We start from the raw sequence: 8,235 nt of genomic DNA on the forward strand, positions 1-8,235 counted from the left end.
AAGAGGTAACTATGAGGAGGAAGTGGGAGGGGAGCTGTTGCATTGTGGTAAATTGTGGTCAATGTCATGAAACAAAGTATATGTGAACTACTGTGTGGAAAGTGAATTTGCTCTGTGAATCTTCACCCAAATCACAATAATAATAATAATAATAATAATAAAATTAAGGAAGCTGAGAGGAACTGAGGAATATTTGTGGGCCAAGCCAAAATTTTCTTCAGAAAACAATTTTGGATCCATTCTAATGTAGACAAAATAGCAAATGCAACCCCAAAGGGTGTGTCATTGAACACAGCTGTGATCACGTTAGCCTAGAAAATCTGAGGCAGATGTTAGCAAACCTAACATAATGCAGACATAGCAATATAGCACTCACAAAATATCTAACCTCAAGCCATGACAACTCCTTGTGATCCCATAAGATAAATTATTGCAAAATCAACAACTCTAGAAGGCTAAATAATTTGATCTGTTCTGTACACAGCTAACTAAAACCTGGTTAAATGTTGGAAGCTGTCTATTGCCGATAACAGTTTTGGTGTTAGTGCAGCTGATTGAGGCCATCATCTTTTCTGTCAGTAATTCAATCATAGGCCATTTGTCTATTTAAGCTCCTACTTGCTTAAGACAAATAAAACCAAGGCATTAATGTATATAGCAAAATTCATCTTTCTGTTTTTAAAAAAAGAGCTGATCAAATACTATGTTGTTGTTGTTGTTGTTATGTGCCGTCGAGTCAAACCCGACTCATAGCGACCCCTCCTTGGGTTTCCAAGGCAGTATCACTACGGGAGTAGGATTGCCCAACCTTCCTTCCGATGAAGATCAAATACTATAGTTCTTCTAAAACACATATCAAGTTATTAAAGGACAACTTAGAAATAAAGGAGAAAGGAAGGTGCAGAACATATTCATGTTTTACATACTTGCTTAATCTCCAAGGAAGAGGTCATTTTTGTGGGTTCTAATTTCACATGGTTTTTTATTTCAGTTCTCTGTAAGCATAAATATAAAAAATTAAAACTAAATTTCTATAACTTAGCCTGTAACTGATATCTTTGAGAAATGATCAAGAAAAATTGGAAATAAGTAATGAAATTTTGTTCCCAATGAATTTCTTCACAAGGTGATAAAATCTGTACTCTTGCTCAGACTGGAAAAAAACTGCCTCAACTCTTTTTGTTACCTAATGTCTGGTCTGGAAATCCTGAAATGATAATTAATCAGAAGCAAACTCCTTTTTTTTTTAAATCTTTTTATTGTGATCTGGGTGAAAATTTACAGAGGAAATTGGTTTTCCATTCAACAATTCATACACATTTTGATTCACGACATTGATTGCAATCCCCACTCTATATTAGCACTCTTCCCACTTCTTTCCTATGTTTGTTGTTTCCATTCATCCTTCTTTCTTATCCCTTTCTGCCTTCTGAGCTTTATCCCTGGACAAATGCTGCCCTTTTGATCACATATGGTTGGCTGTCCCAAGGAGTGTGTACCTCCCTGGTGTTACAGTTCACCTTATAGGCCTATCTATTGTTTGGCTGAAAGTCCAGCCATAGTGGTGAGCTCAGTTCAAGGTTGGAAAGGTATCCAAGGGCCATAGTTTTGGGGGTTCCACTAGTCTCTATCAGACCAATAGACCTGGATTTTTTTCTATTATTTTGAGTTTTGTTCCACATTTTTATCGCACTCTATCAAGGACCTCCTATCGTGATTCCTTTCAGAGTGGTTGGCAGTGGTGGCCAGGCACCATCTACTTCTTCTAGTCTCAGGGTCATGGAGGCTAGGGTTCCTGTGGTCCATTAGTCCTTTGGACTAATTGTTTCCTTGTTTCTTTGATTTTCCTCACTCATCTTTGCTCCATATGGGAAAAGACCAATAGTTGCACCTTAGATGGCTGCTCACAAACTTTTTTAAGACCCCAGTTGCTTCTCACCGAAGTAGGATTAGAATATGCCAGTTGACCTTGATGTCCCCTGAGACTATGATCCTCAGGCCCCAGGCCCAGAGACTTTTCCCTCAAGGTGACAAGCTACCTTTTAAATGGAACAACTAGTCATCTAATAGACTTGTGATTTTGAGGTATGGAGAAAGTTGCCCTTCAAAAAATTAAATAAACCAGATTCAGAGTCCCATCACTATAGAAATAATCAAGACAACCATTTTGGCAAGGCTCAGTATCCTCCAATCAGACTGACCCTTGAACAGTTCTGAGAAGCACACACCAGAGTTCCATGGGTCTAAAAGATGGTGACCACAGATCTTACTGCACAGCTTAGGTTCTACTAAAATCATTCAGTATGCTTGTTCTATATCACTTTGATATTCCTCGACTAGTAGTTTCTCCCTAACTACTTAGTCATTGACTTTAACTTATTAATTAGTTTCACAAATGCTTCTTGAGTACCCTTTAGACACTATGGGTGCAAAAAGGAATAAGCCTTGAACCTTGACCTTAACAAGTTCGTGAGCTTGTCAGTGGTTTCTAACAAGGGTCCAAAATATTCTGATGAAGAAAAGTCTCCCTCTTTGTTTTGTCTGTGTTATACTTGAGAATCTTTACTGACCCAAAACCAAGATGTTTTTTTCTCCTGGGAATGAACACACCTCACAAGTATAATCAACACAGAATTATATTAGCAAGTTTACTCAACAGACAGAATCATATTTACCATTAACTTGGTGGTTGTTTATGTGATGCTGCAAGCTCATTCTCTTGGAGGGTCTGTCACTTCACTTAGAATAGCTTAAGTTTCAGGTTTCCTTGTCATCATGGCAAAACTTCCTACCACATGCTCTACTTCTGGCCCTTTACCAGTTCCAGGACTTTTCAACTCAATGCTTCAATCTAGCAATAATTTCTCACCTGATATTTTTTCCCTGTTAAACTGTGATAGGTAAAGTTATGTGTCAAGTTGTCTAGGCCATGATTCTACATGGTTTAGTCCTCATAAAAAGATCTAATATAATGCAGTCACTTCCATGATGAGATCTGCTATGAGCAGCCAATCAGTTGAAAGGTTTCCTCAATGGTGTGGCCTGCTCCCAATATATGGATATCCTGGAAAAGATCTATGGCTCTTTGCTCAATCTGGATCTGCATCTAACTCATCATCATCTGACTTCTGGTTCTTGGACTTGAACCAGTGGTTTGCCATATTGCCTGCTGATATTAGGACTGTTGCCTTCATAGCCTGTGAGTCAACAGTCTGCCATCTTACCTGCCGATCTTAGATTCATCAGCCTCTGCAGCTAGCAGCCTGCTGATCTTGGTTTGTCAGCCTTTGCAGCTACGTGAATCAACAGAAGCCTCCAGTCTGATGTCTGACCCATGGACTTGAGACTAGCAGCCTCTAAATCTGTGTGACCCATTTCCCTGAGATAAATCTCTCTCTCTCTCTCTGAGAAGCTTCACTAGTTTTGCTTCTCTAGAGAACCCAGCCTAAGACATTTGGTACCAAGAGTTGTTCTGGTGTTGTTATGTGCCATCAAGTTGGACCCGACGCATAGTGACCCCTTCATGGGTTTCAGAGGCAGTATCACTACAGAAGTAGATTGCCCAAACTTCCTTCTGAGGAGTGGCTGGTGGGTTTCAACCACCAGCCTTCTGGTTAGCTGTCAAGTGCCTTACACACTATGCTACCAGAGCTCCTAGAATGGTTCCAGAGAAACAAAATCATAAGGATGAATTTTCTAAACTGTTTCTCAAATCTGATTATTCAAAAAGGCACTAATGACTCTGCCTCCCTTAGTAAAGAGGGCACTGTTAATCCATGGCATGACGTAGCAATATTAATACACAAAATAGCGCCACCAATAGATCAAATATGGGAGAGAAGTGAGGCTCTGTGGGATCCCTTGTTTGATGCTTTTGTGCAATTCTGTCAGGACAAGAAGTATAAGGAAGCTGATTGATTGGTCCTACTCACACTAGACAAAGTGGTGAAAGAAAGAGAAGAGCTCAGGGCTTCGGAGTAACAGCTGAAGCACCACATAAAAAACCTCAATGTTTCCACTTCTGCCCTACAAGAAAGTTTTATTTTTTGTAGTAACAGCTGATAGTGCTGAAAAACAAACCCTAAGTCTCATAAGAATGGCTGAATTACAATAATGCCAGTTGAATTCCCAACCTCGATTGGTGTCTGAAGTTAAAGTTAGGGCATTGATTGGGAAGAAATGGGATCCTGAAACTTAGGATGGGGACATTTGGGCAGATAATCAAGAAGCTGGGGATACTGAGCCTATAAATTCCATTGAATCACTCCTGCCAGGAGAGACCAAAATGGAGTAGGTGATATGGAACCATTCCTCAGGGCAATCAGCCAGCAACATAGTAGCAGGTAGATTACATTGGGCCACGCACACCATGGAAAGGGCAGAGTTTTGTTCTCACTGGAGTAGACACCTACTCTGGATATGTATTTGCTTTCCTAGCACGTAATGCTTCTGCCAAAACTACCACCCATGGACTTAAAGAATGCCTTATTCACTGTTACAGTATCTCATACAGCATTGCCTTGGATTAAGGGACTCACTTCACAGCAAATAAGTGCAGCAATGTGACTATGCTCATGGAACTCACTGGTCTTACTATGTTCCCATTATTCTGAAGCAGCTGCATTGTAAAATAATAGAATGGCCTTCTAATGACACAATTACAGCACAAGCTATATGGCAATACCTTTCATGGATGGGAGAATGTTTTCCAGGAAGCTGTATATGCTCTAAACCAGTACCCAATATATGGTGTTATTTCTCTGATAGCTAGAATTCACAGGTTCAGGAACCAAGGGAATAGGAATGGCACCAGTATTATCTCAAGTGACCCACATGAAAATTTTTGCTTCCTGTCCCTGCAACCCTATGCTCTGTGGGTCTGGAAGTCTTAGTCCCAAAGGGGGGAATACTCCTACCTGGAGACACAATACTAATTTCATTAAACTGGAATTTAAGAATGCCATCCAGCCATTTTGGGCTCCTCATGCCTCTGGATCAACAGGCAAAGAAAGGAATTATTGTATTGTCTGTGTGATTGATCCTGAATACCACAGCTCCTTTCTAAGTGGTTTGTTGTTGTTGTTAGGTGCCATCGAGTTGTTTCTGACTCATAGTGACCCCATGCACAGCAGAACGAAACACTGCCTGATCCCGCCCCAGCTCTGTGATCCCTGCTATACTTGAGCCCATCATCACAGCCACCGTGTCAATCCATCTTTGTTGAAGGCCTTCCCCTCTTTTGTTGACCCTCCACCTTACCAAGCATGACATCCTTCTCCAGGGAATGGTCCCTTCTTACAACATGACCAAAGTAGGTGAGACGAAGTCTGGCCATTCTTGCTTTCAAGGAGCATTTTGGCTGGACTTCCTCCAGGACAGATCTGTTAGTTCTTTTAGCAGTCCATGGTACTTTCAGCATTCACCACCACCACAACTGAAAAGCATCAACTCTTCTTGGGTCTTCCTTATTCATTGTCCAGCTCTCACATGCTATGAGGCGATTGGAAATATCATGGTTTGTGTCAGGCGCACCTTAGTCCTCAAGGAGACATCCTTGTTCCTCAGTGCTTGAAACAGTTCCTTCTAAGTGGTTTAGTAATTATAATACAGTTACCCCATGATGAGATCTGATATAATGTAATCACCTCCATAATGAGATCTGCTATGAGCAGCCAATCAGTTGAAAAGTTTACTCAGGGGTGTGGCCTACTTCCAATATATATAGACAAAGATCTCTGGCTTTTTGCTTGATCTGGATCCTCTATCAGGAGCTCTGGTGGTGTAATGCCTAGGGCATTTGACTGCTAACCAGAAGGCTGGTGGTTCAAACCCACTAGCCACTTACTCCTCAGAAGGAAGATTGGACAATCTACTTCCATAGTGATGCTGTCTCGGAAACCCAAGGAGGGCTTGCTGTAAGTTGGATCCGACTCCAGAGTAGTGAGTTTGGTTTTGGTTTTTGGATCCTCTATCTGGCTCATGATCTGACTTCCATTTCTTGGACTTGAACCAGTGGCCTGCTGTATTGCCTGCTGAGCAAGGGACTATTGCCTTCATGAGCCAACAGCTGACCCTCTTACCTGCCTGTCTTGGATTCATCACCTTCCACAGCCAGCAGTGTGCTGTACTGCCTGCTAATCTTGGGTTTGTCAGCCTTGTAGCTAGATGAGTTAAGAGAAGCCTCCGGTCTGACATCTGACTTACAGACTTGGGACTTGCCAGCCTCCACAACTGCATGATAAATTTCTCTCTCTCAGCTTGACTGGTTTGCTTCTCTGGAGAACCCAGTCTAAGAGATCAATCTATCATATATAATGTCTATGGATCAAGACTTTGATCTCATCATGCCATTTCCTTGTTCAGAAAATCAAGGGACTGCCCATTTCCTGTAAACTCTTGTGACTACCTAGAAACCTTCCCTCAAACTCTGCCTTCCCTTCTTCATCCAAAATCATGTCTTATTACTCCAAATTACTTGTACCTCAAACAGTATCTTGACCTTTCTTCTTTTAAGCATTTGCTCCTCCAGTTCTTCTTTTTAGAAAGCCTTTCCCTCCCAACTTTTCCTCTCATTACAAGCTCAGTTTAAATCTCAGCTTCTTTTTTTCTGAAGATTTCCCTAAATCGCTGCTTTTAATTTTTTTAATTTTCTTAAATTAGTGATGATTGTCAATATAGTTCCTCGGGATTTAATCCCATACTGACTTGGATTGTTATTTAACTGATTCTGCAACTTCCCTTTCCAATGTAAACTCCACACAGAGTGGACTTAACACTGCATTTGTCTCTCCTAGTTTTAGGCCATTGTTATGCATACACTTGGGCTCAATAATTGTAGAATGAATAAATTACCACTGACTCCAAATGCTCCTCCCCCCACTTCTTTTACCACTATCCTCTGCCTTCATCTTGGTATTCCAACCTCAATGTTTTTCAAACTTTTCCAACCATAAACAGTAGGAAGAAATTCCTTTTACACTTTTGGCCTGGTGTGTATGTGTATGTTTATGTGCATAGTGAAACCAACAGTTGACTGTCCAGTTGATTCCGACTCATGGTGCTCCCACATATGCAGAAAAGAAATGCTCCATAGGGTTTTCAAGGCTGTGACCTTTTGAAAGCATATCATCAGGCCTGTCTTCTGAGGCACTCCTGGGTAGGTCTGAGCAGTCATCTTTTAAGCTAGTAGTCCAGTGCTTAACCATTTGTGCCAGCCAGGGACTACCCTCTGTGTATTATATAGTAATATTTTATAATTTTTAAAATACTGATCATGACACACTTAATTGATTTTGCCACTTACTAATGGGCTATAACAAATAGTATTAAACATTGTCCTATCTTATGTTCCTTATATTAATATAAAACCAAAAGAACCAAATTCACTGCCACAGAGTCAGATACAACTCATAGCAACCCCTCCTTGGGTTTCTGAGGCAGTATCACTATGGAAGTAGATTGTCCAATCTTCCTTTTGAGGAGTGAGTAGCTGGTGGGTTTGAACCACCAACCTTCTGGTTAGCAGTCAAATGCCTTAGGCACTATGCCATCAGAGTGGCATATAAATGAAACACTTCAAACCCTAATTTGTATTTGGACCATTTGCAGATTACAAAAAAGTAGGTATGGTCATATTTTTGTTCCTTGACATACCTTAAAAGCATGAGATTTGTTGCCTGGCCATCTAGAATTTGAATCTCTACTTTGCCACTACAGGCAAACTGCTTAACCTGAGTAGTAATTTCTGCACCCATACAAAGGGAGTAATACCACCTACTTCCAAGGGTTAATGAGGGGGTTAAAATAGTGAAGGCAAATCAAAAGCTTGGTACAGGGCTCGGAACACACAAGTGCTCCATGAGTGGTTGTACATTTAATCACTGTAACAAATAAGTAAATGTATCTCAAACTTTGTTTAGGATCATGAAGCAAAGTTCAGTCATAAGAACAAAAGGAAGGTTACATTTTCCTCTTAAATCTCTAGCTATTTTTTAAAGTTGAATATTTATAATATATAATTCCTGTGCTGGTTTTATAGCTCACAAATATCCCAAAAGAAAGTCTCTTCTTGGGGAGTTCCGGCAGGATGGCGGACTAGGCAGAAGGACTGCACAGACCCTCTTCAACAAAGAAAAGGGAAATCAATTAACACAGACACAGAAGATAATCTTGGACCCCTGAGCCTTGAAGGGAAGGATACAGAGGTAGACTAAACCCCAACTAGCAGCAGAATTT

The sequence above is a fragment of the Orycteropus afer genome, unplaced genomic scaffold, assembly GCF_000298275.1.
Source record: "Orycteropus afer afer isolate SDZICR_OR568_19922 unplaced genomic scaffold, OryAfe1.0 scaffold00032, whole genome shotgun sequence".
In the NCBI taxonomy this organism is placed as follows: Eukaryota; Metazoa; Chordata; class Mammalia; order Tubulidentata; family Orycteropodidae; genus Orycteropus; species Orycteropus afer.